Below are 25,318 nucleotides of genomic sequence, written 5' to 3' on the forward strand. Positions count from 1 at the left end.
CAAGTGACAAGAAAAACGTTCTAAATTTAAATTCGATTCTAAATCTCAGGAGAAAATGTGTAGTGTGAGTCAGTAAAGTACATAAACGAGCTATTGAAAGTGAAGATATCAATGCCAGCCCTTCCAACTCACAAGAAACCACTTCTCACACAGGCAATTCAGATAAAAGAGAAAGTAATGCTAGTTATGATTCAAATTCAGTTTTGCAAGGCTCATCTAAAAAGATGAAAAAATCATATAAGCAAAAATTCAAAGAAGAATGGTTGGAGGATCCCTTTCTTAAATCCTGGATTTATTCAGATAAAAGTAAAGAACACACTGCTTATTGTAAATTTTGTAATATATTGGTAGCAAATGTCTATTGATTCGTTATGCAAACACTCCAAAACATTAGCAGAATGTAGAATCTAAAAGAAACTCACCAGGTATAATGTCGTTGTTTAAATCCAGTTCCAAATATCAGTCGGAAAAATAAATTAAAGAGGTAGAATTAAGATTATGTGCATATGATGCAGACAGACAGGCTCCCTTCCGTATAGGGGTGCAAAGAATCTTTGCGCCCCTATACGGAATTTTGCACCCCTATATCACCCCTAAATTGGGCCCGGGCGGCACAATTTAGGGGCGATATAATCGAACATGTTCATAAAAAAATAGGCAATAAATAATACACTGAACTGTTTGTGCATATTTGTCACCTTCGAATGTGAGAGATTTCAGTGAGGGCCTGAGTCGCTGGGTAGTTAAATAAATGGTACGAGCTTCAACACAACTTACTGAGAGCAGTGATTAAAGTATCAGTCTGTTGATATGTCTGTTGAGTTTTCTTCTCGATGGACCTGTGTTTCTCCATGAGTACAGGTCACAAAGATGCCTCCAACGATCTCAATCTTGAGCGTCTCTCTTTTCCATGTTATCCCCATAGATTTCACTAGTGGATCTTCTCATCTTGTAGGTGGTCTTCCTGGTTTTCTCTTGATTCTTGCTGCCAGTTGAATATTCTATATGTCCATCTGTTATTCCTGAGTCTGGCGATGTGACCTGCCTATCTCATCCTGCTTTCATATACTGCAGTTACCATATCTTTTATGCCTGATCTTTTTCTTAGTTCCGTGATTCTAACATGTTCCATTTTGTTGATGTTACAAATCCTACGTTCCATTGCACGCCAAGTTGTTATGAGTGTCTCTTCTTCTTTTCTTGTCGTGTTCCATGTTACATTACAGCAGTATGTTTGCTTATTATATAAAAATAAGTGTATTTTTTTCTATTTGTGTTTTTTCTTTATTTTAATATACATTCCTCTTAATGTGCAGTATAACACAATGATTCGTAACTTGTTATTGTACTTTGGGATCCTTTAATTTTTAATGAAAAGAGGGGCACAAAAATTTTGCACTCAGGAGTTGCAAACCAACGGAACGGCCCTGGATGCCAAACACAATTTGCTTTTGTGGCTTATGGATATTCTTCCAACTCTATTGAAAACAAGTACTCCTAATAGTGAAATTGCTAAGAAAATACAGCGTGGACGCACTAAAGGTAACTATCTTATAAAAAAATACATTGGCTATAGATTCACGCAATGAAATCTCAAAAAAAAAACAACCCTCCTTTGATGAATGGACTCCTTTTGCCAAAAGAAAAATTGAAACATTCATCAGCCACAGATTTTACTGTTTCTGAAGAGTTAATTAATATAGCAAAATCTGATAAAAATAATGAATAAATACTTCCAGTGTTATTCTTGTGGATGGGAATCCCTGTATATATGTAAGTAGCAGAATAAATAACTGAAATTTAATATTACATTATTTTAAACACTAAAATGAGACTAAAAATTATATGGTAAATTAGTACACATGTGAAGTACTAGAGTTACAATTGAGAATTCTATTATGATGATTGACAACTGCAGCTCTTGGACTCATAGATGACTGACTACAGTGAAGTGAGTTTTGACTTTTTTTTCTTTTTCATATTTGTTATACATGTGTTAATTTAGCAGTTTTACATTGAGTTCATCTATGATAATAAGGTAATAATACCATAAAATGCCCTAAATAGAGTGAATGAAACGAAAACAAATAAAAATTTAGTACTTTTTTTGAGATCTAGTACCTTTTTCCTGCATAAGTTAGTACAAAATATTTTTGCTGAGTGGTCACCCTGATCCAGTATTTGGAATACACTCTCCTCCTCCTGCACCTCTAAACCTCAAACCTGCCCTATCCCTCTAGTATTAAAATTTACTCCTCCAGGATGAAATACTCCAATAAAGTGTTCGCTGGACAATTCTGCATTAGTCACTCTATTCCCATTTCTATCCCACAATGTGATTCTTCCACAATAATTTCTCCTCCTACTGGCCACATAGCTAAAAAATTCCCTAGGATTTTCTTTGGATCTTTGGGCCAATCTCTTCTCATATTCCAATTTCGCCTTCCTTACCATACTAGTCACCCTCCTGGCCTGTGTCTTATATTCTTCATGCATCTGCCATTCACCTGTCTATGATAATGTTGGATTTTTCTAAGGCATCTGATACGATACCACACAAAAGGCTTGTTGCATAAACTGGAGAATATGGGACTAGAATATAAACTCTTGACTTGGATCAGGGGACGGTTGACAGACATATCAAAAAGTGGTATACAGCAGGTATGATTCTGTCAGATTTAAGGTGACCGGAGGTGTGCCTCAGGGTTTTGTCCTTGGGCCATTATTGTTCATTCTATACATTAATGACATCAGGCAAGATCTATCATCAGATGTGCAACTGTTTGCCGATGATGCGAAGATAGGCAGGGCAATCAGGGATGCTACTGATATTCAGCAATTACAAAATTATTTGAATAGACCGGAAATTTGGGCAAACAAAAATGGCTATTAGTTTAATGTTAATAAGTGTAAAGTTATGCACTTTGGGATGATTAGAATTCCAGCAGCATATTATATTAACGGGGTTATGCTACAATAAACTGAATAGGCAAGGGATCTTGGTGTATTGGTGGATAGGAATTTAAAGTTCAAAGACCACATAGCAAAAGTTGCAAATACAACTCAGAGGACATTTATGATGTTGAAGCAAACCTTGAATGTAAGGATAACGAAGTCATTTTGCCTCTTTATAAGGCTTTGATAAGACCACATCTTTATTATTGTGCATAGATTTGGTCTTCCGGGTTCCAAGGGGATAAAGAAGCTGTGAAAAGGTGCAAAGAAAAGTTACAAAGATTATATCCAGATTATGGGATTTAGATTATGAGGACAGATTGCGAGAATGTGGAGTGCAGACTCTAGGTTAATATAACAAGAGAAAGAGGGGTGATATGATAGAGGTTTATAAACTTTTGAATGGGTGTTATAGGATATCACCTATAACACCCATTCCATGGGGCATCCATGGAAGTTAAGTTTGTTCACAGTCAAGAAAGGGTGTAAGAGCTAGGTTTTTCTCCAAGAAAGCAGCGAGTGAGTGGAATAATTTGCCCTTAGGGTAGTGAGTGCATTTAGTATAAATGAATTTAAGGGAAGGTATGATAGCTGGTGTGGGTGATTTATAGCCTCCCTCAATGAGTTCTCGACTCCCTGGAGGTCTCAGATAATAATATCACCAATCTGTTTTCTTCACTTATCATAGTCCCATGCTATCTAATTCCACACATCTCGTTCCATAAAGCTTGTACCTTGCTAGCCACTTCCTACTATCAAAGCACCTCCGTAGAGCAATTGGAAGAATGATGGTACATTGCAACCTTAGATTGGAAAATGCCTGAGTTTGATTCTCGTCGTGACAAGAGGAATCTTTATATGCGTTTTTTTTTTTTTCAACTGAAGGTGAGTTAGTTAATCTCATATGGAGGTAGCAGGGTTTTTTCCCCTCATGGAACTCAGATTTTTCATCGCACATACAGACAAATTGGCCTTGAGAACATGCAATTTACAGACAAAAAAAAAAAATACTAGTAGTGATGGTGGGCAGTAGATGGCATTGATGTAGGTGATGATGGTAGTGGCAGTTTGCTGTAGTTGGTGTTAAGTAGATGGTGACAGAGATTTGTAGAGTAGGAGCCCTCCCTCAATGAGTCTTTGGACTACTTGGAGGTGTCATGTAATAATAATCACCCTACTTGGTGGCATTACAGTGACCTGCTCTATTGTCATTGCATAAGATAATATTATTAAATCTAATAATCAAGTCCCAAGTGAGTTGCTTCAAATATATGTGCTACATAAAGTAATTGTCCCCAAGTAGCTGAAGGAATTTGATCTCTTTACTCACATGATATCTTCTGCTCCCAGTCAATGCTTCCATAGTTAAATTAACCCATCATTATTATTATCCTACTAATGCTGTCTAATCAGTCTAAACATTTCAGAATCATCTCCCTCTGCATTCCCCAGCCTGCAGCAATATCCCCTAAATATCTAAAATCTGTGCTAGCTTCACACCAAATGGCCGTAAACCATTATTTATTGCTTTTTGAAAGTTCCACACTAAGAAAAGAACTGTTCTGAAATCATCAGTAATACCCCACGTCCTCTTATCTTTTCTGTGATTTCAAAAAATCCTATAATCATTATATTCTATTCCTGTGAGTATCTCATCCTCTGTTAACCATGTCTCACTGACACCAATGATTTGTTGGCTGACTAACTGTATCAAGGTCACAAACTTTGAATCCATATTCCTAATACTCTTTGCACTGATCTATAAGTATAGTTGCATTCCCCTTTCCTTTCCACAATAGAGATAGAACATTTAGAAAAGATATTATTATTATTATTATTATTATTATTATTTTGACACCTCCAGGGAGTCCAAAGACTCATCGAGGGAGAGTGTGCCGACAGCATCGAAATATTGGCCCCCTTCCAACTACTAACCGCGCTCAAACTTACTTAACTGAGCCATTAGTAGCAGAGGCTCTACCAATCGACCAACCTTCGCCGGCAATACTATCTAACCTGCCAGCTATCTGTCTAACCTGCTGAGAAGATTTCACAACAGAGTATTCCGATATATTGGTAGCGTGCAAGTGCATAAAAGAAGATGCCAATGGCAGATGAGTTAAAACTGCAGGAAAATGCTGGAAGTATGAAAAACTCTATGGTGAAAAATGTGAAAATGGAGCAGGTGTCAAAAGTATGTCTGAGAGGAGCAACAATATGAAGAGACTGAGGCTGTGGAGAGGAGACGAAATGCAGAGGAGTCAGTGGCGTAGCTAGAGCTGATTTTGCCGCCCATCTCAATACACACCAAAAAAGCTACAAAAAGCCAAAACAATGTATAGGGAAATAAATTAAAACACTATGTTTATTTTTGAAATAAAACTTTAATTTCAACATTCTAAAATGTTATTTTTCTTGCTTTTCTGTTAGCAAAATCGATGACAGTGGCGAAGTCTAGTTCATAGTAATGTAGGTAATTCTTAATCTATTTTATTTAGAAAAACTCCTCACACAACTAGCAACACTTACAGGAATTGTGAGGAAAATTCACAGTAGTATTACAATATTTGGAACTGAGTTCTCGAGACTGTATTTTAGAATTAACTGCAAAATTTCAAAAAGGTTCAGAGTGCCGCCCGGGGTGGACTGCCCCCCCCCCCCCCAGCTATGCCACTGAGAGGAGCTCATTGTGTAGTTCGAACAAACAATTTGCAATGAAGTGTGAATGAAGCAGCACATGATTTGCTAGCATTGCTAGAGACAGTGAAGCAATAGAGGGCTTAGAGCTAGAGAGGAAAAATTATATGTTGCCAAGGTAAGATAGTAGAGAGCTGAGGAGAAGAACAATGATCGCAAATGGCATGATAGTTAAAATGTGCAGGAAGAAAGGAATTAATTTTTTGAAGGTAGAAGAGAGATGGCTGCAGATGGTCTGCATTTGAGTGAGAGTAATAGCTGGGTAGATTGTTAATGAGAGGAGGAGAGTGTGTAGCCAGTCAGGGAAACAAAAACTAGATGGTGGGACCATGAATATAAGATACCAGAACTAAATAAGAGACAACAGAAGACAAGATAGCGATGGCCTAAATTTTTATCAATCCATGACCTAAAACTCAAGACAACTATAAAATATGGATCCTTGCAGCAAGTTTTCATGGAGTTCTCATCTCAAAAATTGAAAAATTCTTAAGAATTCAGTAAACCAACTGATATCTCAGATATCTTCTTGCACTACAAGGTTTATAGTGCTTTAACAAAGCCAGCTGCAACCTCTTGTTTTTACTCCTTGTGTGAATGTGTGCATTAACCCATCTAGACAACAACTATATGTAAAATGCTGGCCAAAGTAAAGCCTCTCCAACCCTGCCCAGCATTTTAAATACAGCTGTCAAAGAGATTATGTCCTCTGTTTGATATATGCCCAGTAAACTTATGAATGCAAATAAGTACTTTTAAATGAAAAACACTAGGTTCAAATCCTATCAATGAAGCAAGAATATTAATCAAGCTGCTGCTGAGTTGATCAACCTTATAAATAGAAACTCAGATTTTCATACCTAACTGTATATCCTCTAACTGATTAACATATGTGTGTGTGGACAATGTAAATCAGCTAGAGAACACACAATTTACAGACATAGTGAGGAATGGGGTCAGACAGTCACTATAATGGGTAGTATTTCCTCTCCACAAATGATGGAAGGTACATTTGCTCCTAATCATGAGGATTCCTGTGATTAAATGATTACAAAAAACTCTACCACATTAGGAGATCAAGCAACCAGGACTAAGAAATAGGTTTTTGTATGAAAAGTGGGTGAATGTATGATATGATATATTGCTTAAGAGGATGGTGGGAATGCAGAAAGCAAATCAGTTTTAAAAGGCAGTGTAATACAATCCGATGCTACAAAATTTTTCACATATGCATCCCTCCAATTTATGAGAGATTATAAACCTGTTATCCATTAGTTTTCTAAATGAGTTAAATGTAACATTTAACTCATTTAGAATTATTATTATTACAGCCTCCATGGAGTCCAAGGATGTAATGCAGGAGACCATTATAAACTACACAAACCACCATTTGCACTATACCATCCACAACTACAGTAGAAAAGCAACTTCGAGTTGAATAGCTGAAGGAACAATTATATGGTGTTTCCAGAAAGGGAAACCAGTTGACATAATAACCCAATTTGAGGGTCAGTTAATTGAAGGCTCAGTCATTTGAAGGTTGCTGTATTTTTGTCTGCTTTTAACTACATATGCTCTCTGGATGATTTACCTGTTTTGCAAGATGAAAAACCCGGGTTTCTGGGAGAAGAAAAAATCCTACCATCTTCAAATGAGATAATCCAAAACCCTGCTCTAGAAGACAAACATGAAACATTTCCATGCCATTTCATTCATCCAATAAAAAAAAAGAAGTACAGTAAAATTTGTAAATTTGTCTACCCATACACATGCACAAATGTCTGCCTAGGGTGGATTAAAACCTATAACCTTTGATTATGACAAGCTGAGAAGTCAGCTTTCAGCAATGCTATGGCATGAGAATTTGAAAGGGAGAGATGTTGATGATGCGTGGGAGATTCTCAAGGAATATTTAAAGAAAGCTGTATCAGAGTGTATTCCCAGAGTCAGAAGGAGAAATCAATTAGAAGTAAGATGGATGAATAATATTGTTAAGCAAGAGTTGCAGATAAAGAAAAGGTTGTGGAGGAAGTATAAAGAAAAAAGGTGATGAGCATTCCCATGAGCAGTACAAGGAACAAACAAAGAGAGCGTCACCTGTATGGTAAGGAAAGCCAAAGCTAATTATGAGAGGAAGCTAGATGATGAATCCAAAAGAAACCCTAAGGAGTTCTTTCGCTATGTGGCAAGTAAAAGGAAGAATAACCATGGAAAGATTACTTTAAAAAGTGTTGATGGTAGAGAAATAGCAGAAGCAAATCAAATAGTTGACTTGCTTAGTGATCATTTTGCAAAAGTGTACCATCTTGGTTGTGATAGTGCAGTGTCAAATGTGTCATTGACTGATGAGCGTCTAGAGATAGACGAAATAGAGGTGCTTAATATATTACAGAACCTTAATGCTAACACTGCAATTGGGTTAGATGGCTGATAAATGCATGTAAACACAAGAAAGATATTTAATTAACCAAATATTGCGGTCTGGAAATAGCAGACCATCTTCAGTGGTATTACAAGAACAGTTTAAAAAAAAAAATACAAGCTAGAATACTAACAATACAACGTTAAAAATAGAACACGCCACGTGATGTTATATCACTAAGTATTAAGTATAAAACGGAACATTTTGAAGTAGAGACATGATTGAAAAAAAAATTAATGAGTAATCTTAATTAGACTTTCCCAGATTTTTGATATAGATATACAGTCATTACGATTCAGGTTGGGACGATGGAGTAAGGCCTCCACGCTTTCCTTGAACAAACATTCGAACCTATAACGGGATCTATGTAAGAGGCGAGTCCTGGACCAAAAGATGCTGTGGGCCGTTTCAATCCCGTGTTGAGCCAATCCAAACTTTTCAGGTTTGTTGTGAAGAATGGAGGATTGATGTTCTTCGATTCTTTTTTCAAGAGAACATCCAGTCTGTCCAAAATAGGAAAGATCACAGTTGCAAGGAATTTGATAAACTCCAGGAAGAGATAAAGTTGAGCATTTGTCTTTAGGAGAAGGAAAATGAGAAGACAATTTGTTAGTAGGTGAATACGTAGTTGTTAAATCATATTTCTTTAAAATTCTTGCTATCGGTTCTGAAATACCAGAGATATAAGGAATAGGCACACGACGTATTGAAACTTTGTTGTTTTGTGGAGGATTATAAGAATTGAGATGTTGAGTACTTTTTTTTAGAAAAGCCATTGAGTTTCATATGTTGTTGGATAGTAGAAAGTTCTTTCTCTAGATAATCAAAAGTGGAACAATTAGTTTTGGCTCTTCTGATGAGGCATTTTATAATTCCTGTTTTTTGACAAGGATGATAGGCTGATTCTTTAAGAATATAACGACCTGTGAATGTTGGTTTCCTGTATACTGTAGTCGTAAGAATATTTGTAGGTGACTGGATGAGGAGAACGTCTAAAAAAGATAACTGGTTGTTTTCTTCTATTTCCATAGTAAATTTTATACAATGATGCAACAGTATTAATTCCTTGCATCATCATATAAAGTTTACTATGGAAATAGAAGAAAACAACCAGTTATCTTTTTTAGATGTTCTCCTCATCCGGTCACCTTCAAATATTGTGGACAGAGAACTTAAGTTTAAAGGGCATATTGCAAAGATAACCAAAAATCACATCAAATTACATGGTTGTTGAAGAACACACTAACAAGCAAGGATAAGGAGGTTATTGTTCCACTTTATAAGGCATTAATAAGACCGCATTTGGACTATTGTGCACAGATCTGGTCACCTGGATTTCTTGGTGATGAAGAAATCGTGGAGAGGATTCAGAGGCGAGTTACAAAGATTGTTGCAGGTCTGTGGGATGTTCCCTACCAGGATAGAATGAAGATCTGTGGGCACCAAAAACTAACTGATAGAAGTAGGAGAGGAGATATGACAGAAGCATATAAATTATTTAAAGGGATTTTACAGGATCGATGCTGATGACGTTTTTAAGACCAGTGCAGGAAGGGAGAGAATGAGGGGGCCATTCGTGGAGATTATTTAAGAGTGTGGTTAACAAGGGTGTTAGGACTAGATTTTTTACTTGGATGGTTGTGAAGGAGTGGAATGCATTGCTAGAGGTGGTTGTGAATGCTTCATCTGCGAATGAATTTAAGGAGAAGTATGATAGGTATTGTGTAGATAATGATTAGTGTGTCAATGTGGGGTCTCCTGCGATGAGTCTTTTGACTCCATGGAGACACTGTTATAATAATAATAATAACCAGGACCAATTAGTTGTAGAGAAGAAACACTATCCACTTTGACAATCAAGTTGATAAAAATACTCCCATGATATACAGGTGGGTCCTGTAATGATAAAAATACACAGATGAAACAGCATTAAATGTACCTAGGCATTAATTACAAGTTAAGTGATAAAAATAACTACAGATGTAAAAAGATATAAAAATTACTGCTAAATATATAAAAATTACTTTAGCAGTAATTTAATACTAACAACAATTCATAATTATGTAAAGATGTTCTTCAGTATGGACACTCACTTTCATTGGCATCAAAAAATAACTTTAGTTAATAATTAAATTTAGGCTAACATTAGAACGAAATTATATGGAAGGCATATAATTGAGAACCAAACATAGGCTAATAATACTACAGGTGTTAATATTAATTAATAAAATTAAGGAGATTTTGAAATGCTATGAATCACTTGCAGAGTTGAAAAATGACTGTTTTTTAGAATTTGAATATGGGCATTCATTATTTTTATTCAGATTACATTTGAATAGTCCTCACAGGATTCTTTAAACAGACAACCTGTTGCCTATCAATCTTCAATATGTACAAAAAATAATATGAACTATTTTGGGCTTAAAACCAACCTTCTTTTGAATACAAGATTGCAATGTTTCCTTATTCTGTTAATTGTCAGTCTAGGTTGCCTTTCTTGTAAAATAATCACACGGGCGACACGGATTGTCTATGGAACTGAAGCTATTTGCATTCCCCCCCCCCCTATTGAGAGTGGATGTGTTTGGAATGAATAATTTTTTTTTTTTTTTTATGATTTCTCACTTACAAGTAAAGCAATTTTGTATTATTTAATCAACAGTTTTCTTTACTTCAGCAATAGCTGCATAATAATTACGTATGATTTTAACATAATATGCAATTGCCTTTATTTTAACGTTTATTACAGCCTCTTCTCATTACCTATTTAAATCAAGTTTTCTTTATTTCAGCAATAGCTGCATAATAATTACGTATGATTTTAACATAATATGCAATTGCCTTTATTTTAACATTTATTACATCCTCTTCTCATTACCTATTTAAATCAACAGTTTTCTTTATTTCAGCAATAGATGCATAATAATTACGTATTATTTTAACATAATATGTAATTACCTTTATTTTAAGGTTTATTACAGCCTCTTTTCATTGCCTATTTAAGAACACACGTGCCTCCCGGCTCATTCCAAACTGCGCGCGAAAACTATACAGCAAACTATCCCTGATTACGAAATTCTCAAAAGTCAGAGAGGATAATTTTATTTATTTATAATTTACATACTGTTTATACTAATATTCTGTATTAATGTTTCAGTATTTATATATTTAAATACTGCATTTTGTAAAAAAAAAAAAAAAAAAAAATCAGCTACCGCCTTTTTATTCCCGTATAGGGGAGTCTATTACTAATTAATCGGTACTCAGTGAAGAGAGACGGCTCAAATGTACCGCCATCTCGTGGTCCCTAACCCTAACACAATATATTTAATGTCTGAAATAATGTGGGTTCTGCGGTCGATTTTCTTGAGTTGAGAGGACGAAAAACCTGCTTGCCCGTGCCAGAGATCGACTAACTCGGGAACTGGTCGAAAAAAGGCCTAGAAAAATTTCCTCTAGTCGCCGACTAGACCCGAAACCAAGTCTTCCTTCGTCCGGCCAAGCGCCGGGGTTGGTAAACGCCACATCCACTGAGCTACTGCATTTTGTATACATCTTATAATTTATTATTTAAATACACACACATGCAGAACTCATTTGGCTAGTGAATGATAGTTTGTTTTTATTGAGCAATTCAAGACAGTGGCGCACCCAGAGGGTGGGGAGGGCTTGGTCACCCCAAAGAAAAAGGGAAAAAACACTAGAAAAATTTCCAAAAATCTTTTCCTAATTAAAATTCGTTTTTTTATTTATGTTGTGTCGTGTCTTCTATATCTATACTACTTATGAATTAGCGATCATTGCAGATGCTGAGTCATAGGTCATGAACAAATGCATAGTGTGTATTCTCAAATCGCCTACTCAACTCACCCTCCCCAACATTAAATCCTGAGTGCGCTACTGATTCATGAAGTTAATTATTCCTCAACTCAGATATATATATAGTATTTTTTTTCCTGATGGATCTGTGATCAATGAACAGAAAATACGTGAAGAATTAAGTAAAGTTGTATTAGTGCAGCGCTAGGACGATAAACGCACATTTTAAGAGAATGAAAGGAAATAATTACCTACAACCTTGCCTACGCTGTTAAAAAGGCACCTTTGCAGCAGAAAGAGTCCTGAGGGGATGAGAATAAAACTGAATGCACAATTTTTATAGCAGTTGGATGTCTACAGCATGCATTTGTTGACAGGTGATCATGTTAAATCGATGTCAGGTAATGAACAAGGGAAATGATACAGTTATATCTAGATTTTGTAAAGAACATTAACGGATTACAGAAGAGGGATTAGAAATTTGGGGTTAGAACAAATGTGATAGGGGTTGATAGAATAGTCATATAGATATGAGAGTGAATGTCTACGAGATGTCCATGAGTTATATTCACCAGACGGATACTTTCGGAACGTTATTGTTTATCATATGCAGTATGTTAAAAGTATGAGTATTTTAAATAATAAATAGTTGTTTTGGCAGACGACGCAGGTCCTTGACGGCTGCATGGAGTGGCGAAAACATTTGGCATAGCAGGAGAATTTCAGTGCACTTGTTGCGCAAACATGGGGATTAACGTTTGGAAAGCAGTAATATGAATCACTGTATGGAGTTGGTGGATATATAAGGTGGAGCGATAGGAAAGCCGAATTTTAGGAGCACGGTCTACATGTGTGAGGATAATTCAGTTGAGTGTACAAGAGTTTTTTCTTTCAGTTTTCAACACCTCATCTGGAAATTTGGACCTAGAATTCAAACAATTACAGACGTAAATACCAGTGTTAGACTTATGAACAAGGAAGTGGTGGCAGTAATCTGTTATACTCTCCCTCTCTCTCAAAACTGATCGATAAAAAAAAAAACTAGAAGAATTTACAGCTAACGCCTTTTCTTCCTCTAATGGGACTAGGCGAGACTGTATTAACCCTATTCTTTGGAGACTGAGAGGAAAGCTCAATTTCCACTATTAGCCATTCAGTGATATCTGGCCAAAGATTGTAATTAATTATAAAAGGCACACAATGAACAGACAGAAGACAAGTGCTGCCTTCTCATGGCAAATAACTCTAACACAACATATTTATTGTCTGAAACAGTGTTGGTTCTATGTCGATTTTCTTCAGATTACTAACTATTATAATAATGGAATTAACTCACGTCATTTATTCTCTATTCGTATAATTTTCACCTGAGTATCACAGGCATCATTAGTACGGGTGCAAGGCTAATTAAACAATAACTATTATATTCACGAAGCGCCACCTAAGTAGCTAAGGTTAAATTTCCTAAATTTATTTTATTCTTCTTATTATTTTTTTAATTTTAATTATTTACATTTAATTATTCAGTTATTTAATTATTAAGTAATAATTATTTAATTATTCAATTTAAATAATTTTTAAAAAAATTCTTTTAATATATATATGTGTATACAATTATATGTTAGGAAAGATTTACTGCTTTATAAAGTACTATTTCCCACAAGGGGGGAAAGACGTAGGCCATCGGATCTGTTTAGGTTAGGAGAGTGAAGTAATGTTTCACATGTTTCTTTGTATAGCCGTTCCATTAGGAACTGACTTTTGTGAATGACTTTTGTCTTGTTCCACTTAACTCTATGTCTGGTGTTGATGGCATGTTCTGCAATTCCAGACTGTTTGGGATCAAGGTACTGGATGTACGACTGGTGTTCTACTAACCAGACCTGAGCAGATCTTTCTGTTTCTCCAAAATATGATAATCCACATGAGCAGGGAATCTGGTAGACACATGGATAGCTAAGATGTGGGAGCTTGTCCTTTGGAGACATTAAGAAAGTGGAAATTTTTTGGAAGGGTCGAAACGCCACACAGATATTTAGTGGTTTTAGCACCTTAGCTATGCGTTCACTAACCCTGTGTACATAGGAAATACGTATATGTGTGTAGGTTCTTCTGTACTTGAAGAGGATGCTGAAGCACGACTACTTAAAGCTCTTTTTATGAAGGACTTCTTATAGCCATTGGATATGGAGGAGGAATTAATATACTGTAATTCTTTTTGTGAAAGTTCTTCTGAAGAACAAAAGGAGTGGGCTCTATGAACTAGTGTTTTTATAATACCTGCCTTTTGGCTGGGATGGTGATGTGATTCAGCATGGATGTACTGGCCTGTATGAGTCTCTTTCCTATAAACTGTGAATTGTAGATAACCATCTGGTTGGTGAAGAATCAACAATTCATTATCTACAATTCACAGTCAATAATCTATTCACAGCTTATTTAAATAAAAAATCAAAATCTACTCACGGTATTTCCTTACTGAAACTTATTTCTTCAGATTATGGAATTATACACCTGAGTTTTCGAGATAAGTGTTGCCGGTGCTAGAAATCGATAACACGAAAACAGTCGAAGAGAGAGTCGACTCTAGTCTGCGACTAGAGGCGAACTCAGAACTAATGTTGGAGGTTTAATGGATTTTTTACAACACTCAAAAAGGATTAAAAAGAATTTAATACTTCCTATATTTCGTCCTAGTCACTAGGACATCTACGGGGATTACAAAAACAGTTAACGTAACATACACACAAATAATAAACAATACTGAGCCCAACCACGTGGGTGACACTAAAGTCCTATCTAGGTGGAGCGCCCTCTAAGGGCGGTTGTAGGTGGCCTGGAATATAAAGTAGGATCTCTGGTGATGAGTGTTTCCCAAATTTTCGGAAGCTTAATGCAACCGTATTTATTGAGATTTGGTTAATTTCTAAGAGCTGCTGCTGCTTCTAAGAAAAGTCTCTCTTTCTTGAATTTGCTGTGATGGAGCATGGTGGTTTTCTTCCATGATACTCTGTGGGTGGTGTCCAAGACATGGTCTGCCAAGCCTGAATGACCATAGTTGTGTTTACAGATGTAAGACTTGTGTTCCTCTAGGCGGATGGATGCTGATCTGCCTGTCTGTCCAAAGTACGCCAGCTAACAAGAACAGGGTACTTTGTAAACTTTAGGCAGAGAGAGAGGAGGGAGCTGATCTTTCGTAGAACGGATAAGGGTAGCAAGTTTGAGGTGGGGCTTATATGCTGTGTGTAGGTTGTACTTTTTTAGAATCTTGGCTATTTTTTCGGATGTGCCACGGATGTAGGGTATGGTGATAGCATTTTTAAATTCTTGTTGACGAGAAGGACCGGGAATGGGAGAGGAACTGATTATTTTTTTGATACTGTGATCGCTGTAGCCATTGGAGAGGAAAGTGTTGTGTATGTAGTTAAGCTCAGTAGTGAGGGCGGTTCCACTGGAACAAAGAATATGGGCTCCCTTGGTAAGAGTTTTAATAATGCCATATTGTTGAGAGGGGTGGTGGTGTGAGAGTTTGTGAATGTATCTGCCTGTGTGTGTGGGTTTTCTGTATACAGTGAAGGCAAGTGTATCATTAGTCAGGCGTGTGACTAAGGTGTCTAGGAAGGGTAAACAATTGTTCTTTTCCTTTTCCATAGTAAACTGGATTCTTGGATGTAGGCTATTGAGATGACTGAGGAAGGAGTCTAACGTGTCTGGGCCATGAGGCCAAATAGAGAACACATCATCTACATATCTTAGCCAGATAGAAGGTTTGAGATAGAAGGTTTGACACTATAGACTGGAATAACAGCTCCATGCCCTACGTAGGCGAGGATTACAGACATCGAGTATTTAAAGAAGCGGCAGTTGTACTACGTACGGGAAGTAACCTAAACAGAAATCAAGGGGCCATTCTGAACGATACCTGAAAAATCTAATTAACTCCCTCAGTTCAACAGAGCTACAGTACGCAAATAATCATATTTCGCGTTTGCATGTAACGCGTGTTCATGATGCTGAGTATTTATGTCACGCGAACGTGTCACCCAAGCTACCTAATAGGTACTAACGGTTCTTTGTATTTTTAAACATTTTTTGCATTTACCTTTTTTTGTACTATGCAAGCCTTGAGAAAGCTAGTCAGTTACTAGCGAAACCGGTAGGCAATTTGTAAGAGCTTAATTACGTTATAAATATATGGTCTATGTAACGATAAGTATTTATTTTGTAACACTTTATGACCAAAAACATGTACAATTTAAGAAGTAATATTTATTTGTTAATAAATGCATGCATTTATAAGCATTCGATTTAGGCTTTTATTTTTGTAGACAGAAGACGTTTTACGTTTTCGCGGCAATAATTGAGCTTTGCGTTGTGCATCGAAGGGCGACGCTCGTCAGGCTACCTTGGCTTTCTCGGTCGTGGGAGCATCCAGGTCCTCGCTTCAGCACTGTAATTTCATACGCGCGCATAGCCATTTCCGCTCCCTCCACGTCATCTCACCCTGTTGCTTAAACACGGGCATACGCAGTCAAAGTAGCTCTAGCCAGTGAGATTCAGCAAGCTTTTAATAGTGTGGTGTTGATTGGGAAAATTAAGTTAAAACCAACTTTTTATGACGATGTTATTGACCAGTTCATAAAGAAGAACTGTAGGGTAGAATTTGTATTCAAATACCTAAATTGAAAAAGATAGATTATGATTTGTAAAATAAATGTTGTATTTGTATGATTACATGTACATAAATTTCTAAATACAGGTAACCTCGTATAAGGCGGTACTTATACAACGCGGTTTCGATATAACGCTGTTTAAAATTGTAGTTACCCTTGTCAAACACGATACAACACGGTTCGGATAAAAACATGGTCTACAAATTATAGTAACCCTTTATCTTTTCATATGTTTATCACCGCGCGACTTAAAAATCAAATTTTATCTTCGTTAATTTTGTGTCTGTCTGTATCCCGCATGTACTTATAAGTAGCGAATTTATATTAGGAGAAATACCCTTTAGCATGCATGTACCTCAATTGTTTACCGTCTAAAACGTTTATTGTTGAAAATTGTACTCGTTTCTGCCAGGAAAGTGCATAAAAAATCATAAGTGTGTTCATCTCAAGCTGAGCACTTTATTTTCTGGTAAGTTCCGTACAATATGTAATGCTTGCTTTTTTGTAAAAAGTTATTTTTATAGTAATGGCCACAAGCTGCAACGAAAGAGAAAAACCAACATGGAAAACAAAATTAATTTCTCTCGAATAAAAATATTCAAAATCTTGGATCGGTTGAAAAATGGAGAAAAACGAGAAGTTTTTGCAGGGACTTAGAATTTAAATGAATCAACAATTCGAACAATCAAACAAAATGAACATAAAATCAGAGAAAGTGTTTATTGCTGGGTTAACGTAAGTGCAAAGGTTGCTGGTGTATTCTAATGGGAAAATGGAGTAATCTGTAATGATTTCGATAGACGATTGCACCTCGAAAGAAAATTCCTATGAATGGAAATCTTATTAAACAAAAAACTCTCAAAGTTTATAAACATTTATAGTACAGACCAGGTGTTCAATGCGGATGAATCCTGGTTATATTGGAAAAAAGTGCAAAAACGTACCTATACTTCAAAAAATGAAAGATCAGCTCCTGGATTCAAAGGTTTCCAAAGATAGAATTACTCTACTGTTTTGTATTAATGCATCAGGTGATTACATTACAAAACCAGTGTTTATTAACCAATCATCGTGCTATGAAAGATTAAAATATGCACTATTTTATTTTGCATTATGTGCAATGAAGTTCAATTACAATTTGTAATTTTATACCTTTATACTGTGTATTTGTTTCATAGTTTATGTGTTTTCTTAACTTATATGATTTACCTGAATTAAATAAAAATATTTTTTGTTGGTTATGTCATCGTTGTTTATATAATTTCAAAAAAAAGACGATTTTTTTGTGATCTCAGATTCGCATAAAGCGATTTATATAACTATGCATTTCTGCAGAACCTAACATCCGCGTTATACGAGGTTTACCTGTACATAGTTTTCAATGGCCAGTAATTCATTATTCCGCTAATCAGACTTCAGTCACCTGAATCTCTTCAATCTCATTCCCTGAATGATAACAAAAGCAAGCGTGAATTTCAAGACCAGCATTTGCCATTGGTCATTTTGTATCAGCCATAGTTAACTAAAAAAATATACTTTTAGAAATAAACTTTCTTATAAAAATAAAAGTATTTTTAAAAAAGTCACAGACTTACTATTAATTACTCACACGTTATTATTAATTAATATATCATTTTGGACACTAAAATTAACTCGAAAAATTAATAAATGTTCTTTAAATTATTTTTAACAAATTCATTTTTAATAATTGATTATTGAAAATAAAATGAACCCACCTGATTCAATCGCTCGATACTTGGAACAACTTACGGAGATATTGAAAGACGTTTCAATATCTCCGTAATCTCCACTTTTTCCACACATTGTTGGAAAATCCCCACATAAACTAAAATGTTTCTTCTTCTTCTTTCACTATGCCTTATCCCATGTTAAACGGCGTCGGCGCAGCGATCTTTAACCTTCCTCTTCCAAGTTCTCCGGTCCAGGGCGTACTTCGGACTCCATCCTTTCTCCCTAAGATCCTCTGTCACCTTATCCCTCCACCTGAGCTTGGGCTTGCCTCTTTTCCTCCTTCCCTCCAACTCCATATACTCCACTCGTTTACCAACATACTCCTCACCCTTCCTCTCTACATGTCCAAACCACCTCAGCCTTCTTGTATCTTCTTGCCAATTGGTCCCACCTTAACCGTCCCTCTGATGTAGTCACTCCTTATCCTATCCTTCTTTGTCAGACCACTCATCCATCTCAACATCCGCATCTCCGCTACCTCCATCTTCCTCTCCTGTGCCTTGGTTATAGGAGACGTCTCTGTACCATGGAGCATCGCCAGCCTCACCGCCATCTTATACAGCTTTCCTTTCTTCTTACGACTTCCTCTCTTGTCGCACAGGAACCTGCTCCACTTCCTCCTTCCAAGTCACCATTCCTCTCGACAACCGACCCAAGGTACTTGAATATCTTCCCTGAAATTAGCCTTTCACCCTGGAGTCGTATGACCATATCCTCGTCACTCCCCGTTGAAATATACTCAGTCTTCACCTGGTTAATTCTCATTCCTCTCTTCTCCAATGCCTTTCTCCACTCTTCCAGGGTATTTTCAAGCTTCTCTCGGGATGATTCGCATAGAACAATGTCGTCGGCAAACAGCATGATCCATGGTGCCTCCTTCTTGACATCCTCCACTAGTACTTCCATGACCAGGTCAAAGAGCTAGGGGTTCAGAGCTGACCTATGGTGCAGCCCTATGACAATGGGGAACCCACTAGACCTGATCTGAGTTTCTGTTCCCTCATACATCTCCTTTACTAACCTCACGTACTTTTCCGACACCCCCCCCTCTTCTTCCTCATACACCTCCATACCTCCTGCCTGGCCCCTCGGTCATATGCATTTTCCAGGTCTATAAACACCATGTGCAGATCCACTTGCATCTCTCTCTCTATATTTCTCCATGAATCGCCTTAGCACAAATATCGCATCCGTTGTCCTTCTTCCTGGCATAAATCCAAACTGCTCCTCACCAATTTAGGTTCCTGCCATATCCTTCCTTCAATTACTCTTTCCCATATCTTCAATGTGTGTGACATCAGCTTGATCCCTCTATAGTTGCCACAGTCTTGAACATCTCCTCTTCCTTTGTAGATTGGAACAAGAATACTTTTCCTCCATTCCTCTGGTATCTTTTCCTGTTGTGCTATTTTCCTCATCAGATCCCATAACATATCCATGCCCTCGCTGCCCAAACTTTTCCACACTTCCCCAGGTATCTGGTCTGTCCCCACAGCCTTTCCATTCTTCATTTTTCTTAGTACCCAATCCACTTCCTCTTTACTTATATCTTGCATCGGTCTCTCGTTTGCCTGTCCATCCTCACACCTCTCTCTTGGATTCTCTTCATTTAGTAGTTTACGGAAATATTCTTTCCATCTTCCTCTGATTTTGTCTTCCTCTTGTAATACTACTCCTGAGGCATTCTTTATCTGCTTGACTGATGTTATGTCTTTCGAGGCCTTATCTCTGGCTTTCGCTATTCTCAACAACTGAGCTTCACCACTGTTTCTCTCCAGTTCTTCATCGACCTATTAACTGCCCTCGCTTTCGCCCTTGTCACAGCTCTCTTTGCATTTTTCTTCGCCAATCTATATGTCTCCTTGTCGGCTCTAGTTCCAGTCATGTCCCATTTTTTCTTTGCCTCTTTCTTTTCCTTGATCTCCAACTGCACCTCTTCATTCCACCAACATGCTTCCTTATCCTCGGGCGGTCCCTTTCCTGATGTTATACCAAGCACCTCTTCTCCAATTTTTCTAAAATTCCGACTATTAACGTCCCACCATTCTTCCACATCCTCTGGTAACTTCATTTCTTTCAATACTTTTTCCCCAGTGGGCCTTCCTCTTCTAATTTCCACCACTTTATTCTCCTCTGTATCCGCCACTTCCGTCTATTCTTCTTTTCCCCTTTTATCTCACAGTCTACCACGACCAACCTGTGCTGTGCCGCTACACATTCTCCATTAATCTCTTTACAGATTTTCACCTCCTTCAGATGTCTCGTACGGCATATAATATAGTCAATCTGACTCATTCTATATCTGCTCTTATAGGTTATCAGATGCCCAAATCTCTTCTTGAACCACGTGTTAGCAAGGCCACAGCATATTCTATGATTCTTTTACCTTCTTGATTTCTTTCACCACTACTCCAACCCCCATGTACCCTTTCTTCACCGCTTCGTCGCCTTCCTACATGCCCATTCAGATCTCCTCCGACGATCACTCTCACCATCAGGGATTTCCATTACTACTTGGTCAAGTTCTCTCCAGAATGTCTCTTTCTCCTCCTCATCACAACCTACTTGTGGGGCGTAGCCACACATTATATTAGCCACACTTCCTCCCATCTCAAGCTTAACGCTCATAATCCGATCATTCTTCCGGCACACCTCACAGACTCCACCCTTCAGCTCCTTATCGATGATAATTCCAACTCCGTTTCTTTCCTTCTCATTCACACCGCTATAAAACAGTTTATATCCCGCCTCCAGCTCCTTTGCTTTATTGCCCTTCCACCTTGACTCCTGCACGCACAAGATCTTCAGCTTCCTTCTTCTCATCATGTCCAATATCTCCCTACACTTCTCATTCATCGTACCCACCTTCAACGACCCGATTCTTACTTTACACACACTCTCTTTCTGTTGGAATAGCTTTTTTAGCCGAACCCGTCCTTGGTTCAGTAGCCCTTGCCCACTTCTCACAGTCCTCGGGCAACAGAACTGCGCGTCGCTTACGGGGGACACCCTCGCCGTGGTCCTTTCTCTGTTATCCAACATTTCATCCTTGGTTTTGGCATGGTTTTTTTTTTTTTTTTTTTTTTTTTTTTTTTTTTTTTTTATGGCCGGATGCCCTTCCTAACGCCAACCCTCCCCATTTAACCGGGCTTGGGACCGGCACTGAGAAGACTAATTTGCCCTCCCCAGTGGCTGGGTTATAAACTAAACTAAAATGTTTCTAATTTAAATTAAACAAAATAAAATTGTCTTTCAGGTTAAATTAATAGGTAAATTAACAGGACTTTTTTATTTTATTTTTTGATTAATTTGAAAATTCTCTGTTATAATTCATTTACAAAAAAAGTTATAAAACTCGGAAATTTAATATTTTAAAATGTTAACGTTTTAAAATATTTATCTTACCTGAATTTTAAATAGCGTTAAGTTCAAATCATTTAGGTAAGGAACAAAAAAGAACGAAGAGTTAAATAGTAAAATAGTTTGATGCGTGAGTGATAAGGAAAAAGAAGCGATACGTAAATCATATATCACTATTTGATTTTGATATTTTAGTAAAGTATGAATAAAGCATAGCTTGAATTTTGCGCCGTTTCATGGCTTGTGTGCCCTAGGCGGTTACCTAGTTTGCCTAAATGGTAACCCCGGACCTGACTGCCTGCAACGGCTTGTTTCGGGAAAACAGTGCCATCTGGTTGCAGGAGTGATAGTTTCTGCTATTCTGCAATATATTTTGAGACAGTTTACCGACTAAACCTGTAATGACAACCTTTTATTCTCTGTTAGCTAACCATTTCCATTTTTGTGACATCTCTGATAAATTAATTGTTTAAAATATGTGTTTTAAGTAAATATTTTCCAGACTGCACGTTTCAACCCTTTATTCAATCATGAAATAAGTTTTGTCTGGTTCAGACCAACATTCTTTCAAATTGAATCGTAATACGAAATATCAGTTTGTGTGCCGATTAATTTCTGGCTTTAGTACGTTCATGCCGGCGATGTCACATTCCCGTTTTCCTTCAAAAAGGGAACTTGCATAATGGGATGGGATGATGGTGTCTCTTCCACATTGAATAAGTGAATTTTCACAAGATTTAAATATATACAATATGCTAGATTTAATGTTTTCGATTAATTTTTAATTGTGAAATTATCACTGATTAATCATAATGTATAGCATCTTAGGAGAGGAATTCTTTACCATTATAGTCGTTTTCTCTTCAGATCTTTCCATTTAAACTAACTCACTCCATATTCAAATCCCACTCTCTACAGTTCACCTCCACCCAGCCAACCTCAGCCGCATACCATATGACACTACCTTATGATGCCAACTGGGTTCTATGGTTAGATTACTGATTTCGCACTCTGGATCCAAGCACTTGCATTTAATTAGTAACTGAAATAATCCTCACTGGAGTAAGAGCCTTCATTTCTCACTTTACTGCAAACCTCCGACCTATATGAACACCAAGGTTCTTAAAACAAAGTGCCTCTGCTGTCCATGATAAAAATGCAGCTTATGTTGAATGGCTTAAATGAAAAACTCCCTTCTCATTCAGCTTACGAAAGAGCTAGAAATATCTCCAAAAAAGTAATCAATGATTCCAAAGCAACCTGCAATAAACTCGCCTCCTACTCAACTGGTAGTCTAGCCTTCTGGTCTCTCGCTATGGCTGTTGGGCATAACTTCTCTCATGCTATGTTGCCACCTCTTTTGCATCCTGATGCACTATGCTAACCTCACCAGAGAAAAAGGCAGATCTCACATCAGTTTGTTTCCTCCAACTTTTGAATGGATGACCAAAGCAACTACCTTTGGTACTTTCGCAAATGGCCTAATATATGCTTCCTCTGAAATTTCGCCAAAAGAATATCAGGAAAATATTCATCAATCTTAATAATAATAGGGTTCGTAGTCCAGTTGATTTTACTTCAGTTGTGATCAATACCTGTGATCCAGAGCTGACACCCATTTTCTATGGTTTATATAAACATTCATAATTTACTGGCATCTACCCAACAGCAGGGTGAAATCCCACATTCAGGATGTACCCAAAAGGTAAGATTAAATTCAGCCATCTAACTATCGTCCCACTGCTCTCTCCTCAGTAGATAACTTTGGCCATCACTTTTAAAAGTGATGGAGAAGGTTATCAACAACCACTTTCTTCATTATCAGGAGGTTCATCCGTTCATTGGCAATCACTAACATGGATTCTGCCATTCATGTTCTGCAGCAGACTTCCTAGCTAATCACCCATCTTTGGACTCGGGCCATGGAAAGATTTGACGAAACACATGGTATCGCTCTCGATATGTCTCAGGCATTTCATAGAGTCTGACACCGAGGCCTCCTTAACAAACGCAATCTTATGGCCTTTCTTCTACACTCCTAGATTGGATTGCGAAATTTTCTCACTGATCATTAATTGTGGGTCGTTCATTCAGATTTCCCATCAACTCTAACGTGCCTCAGGGTTAACGTGACTGTGCTCTCTCTCTCACACACAATCTTCCTCCATTACATCAAGACCTCAATTCTCTAAATTCAAAACCTATTCACAGCCTCACAATCACAGGATTGTTTATTTCTCTTCAATATTCGATAAACTCTGCCGTACGTTGTCAGATGATTCATGATCTTTCTTAACCAGTGGCTTGAACACTGACCTCCTAAACATCCTAAAATGGGGTGACGATAACTTAGTACATTTCAGACCTCCAAAAAATTAACTCTTACCTTATTACCCACAAGAAAAATTCTTCCTCATCCTCTCTCATGACTGATAATGTTCCAAGTTCCTTTCCAGATCAACTTTCTCCTCTTTGGTTGACTGTCACATTCAATTTATCCTGGTACAAAAATATTATTCACGTAGTCTCCTTAGCGCGTAAAAAGCTTGGTGTTCCTTTCCGTTCTAAATATTACTTCTCTTCCTCTCAACTCCTAAACCTCTATAAGTCTCATATCCTTCCAAATTTGGAGTACTGTTCTCAGATTTGGGGTGGACAGCCAGGACCTCTCTGAGAATTCTTCATCATCATCATCATCATCATTATCATGCATGTCAAGGATTTAGGCCTAGCATGGCCTGTTCCGGTCTTAGAAGTCATCGCTGAATCGTTTAAGAGGACGTCCTCGTTTTCTTTTTCCTTATGACTTGTGTTTTAAGGCTTGTTTTGGTAAACTTTCTGTTTTCATTCTTTGAATGTGTTCCATCCATTTACCTGTATATTTTTTTAATTGTTTCTGTTACTGGTTCTTGGTTTAATTCTTTCATATTTTTTCCTTTCTTTTAAGATCAAATAGGGTATACTTTGCAGTTTTTCTCATAAACTTCATTTCTGCTGTTATTAATTTTTGTTCGTCTTTTTGTTTTATTGTCCAGATTTGGCTTCCATACATTAAGACTGGTAGGGCTAATATATTGCATAATTTTAGTCTGATTTGTTTTTGAACTAGGTTTGGTTTAAATATATAATTAATTACACCTGTTATTTTTAAATATTTTGCAATTTTTATTTTTATATATTTTTTATTTTCATATGTGATCATACATCCTAGGTAGTTAAATGAATTCACCTGTTCTAAGATCTTGTTATCTATTACTATTTTAGTTCTTGCTGGATCTTGTCCTTTAAAGGCCATAGTTTTACTGGCCAAATACGACTGTTCAATAAAAAAGTCTATTGGCTTTGCTCATTTTCCATATAACTTCAAGTCACATATACAACAGATGGGAAATTGAAATATTATATTTAAGAATTTCACATCTAAGTTTTGTTTTCTTCAAAATCATACACAAAGGTATCGAAGAGATGTTGAAGAGCAATGATGACAAGACATCACCTTGGAAAATTATACATTTAATGCTAATATCTCCGAATCGTTCGTTGTTGACTGTTAAAGTTGTTTTGCATGATTACGTAACAGCATACTGTCAAAACGAACAAATATTTGTAGTGATTTTGGGATTCAGGAGTGTGAGAAGGA

General features: G+C 37.0%; 1 protein-coding gene across 1 annotated transcript in view; it reads right to left on the reverse strand.

The window, feature by feature from the left end:
• LOC150106343 (Fanconi anemia group I protein-like) overlaps nt 1-10,548 on the reverse strand; it is a 370,741-nt gene extending 360,193 nt beyond the window's left edge. The window contains exon 1 of the mRNA XM_090392981.1: nt 10,507-10,548. The gene's annotated coding sequence lies outside the window, so the exon portion shown is untranslated. The remainder of the gene's footprint in view (nt 1-10,506) is intronic.
• Nucleotides 10,549-25,318: the final 14,770 nt, after the last annotated feature.

The sequence above is a fragment of the Typopeltis vanoorti genome, chromosome 5, assembly GCF_054136105.1.
Source record: "Typopeltis vanoorti isolate ZY-2024b chromosome 5, IOZ_Tvanoo_1.0, whole genome shotgun sequence".
NCBI classification, from domain to species: Eukaryota; Metazoa; Arthropoda; class Arachnida; order Uropygi; family Thelyphonidae; genus Typopeltis; species Typopeltis vanoorti.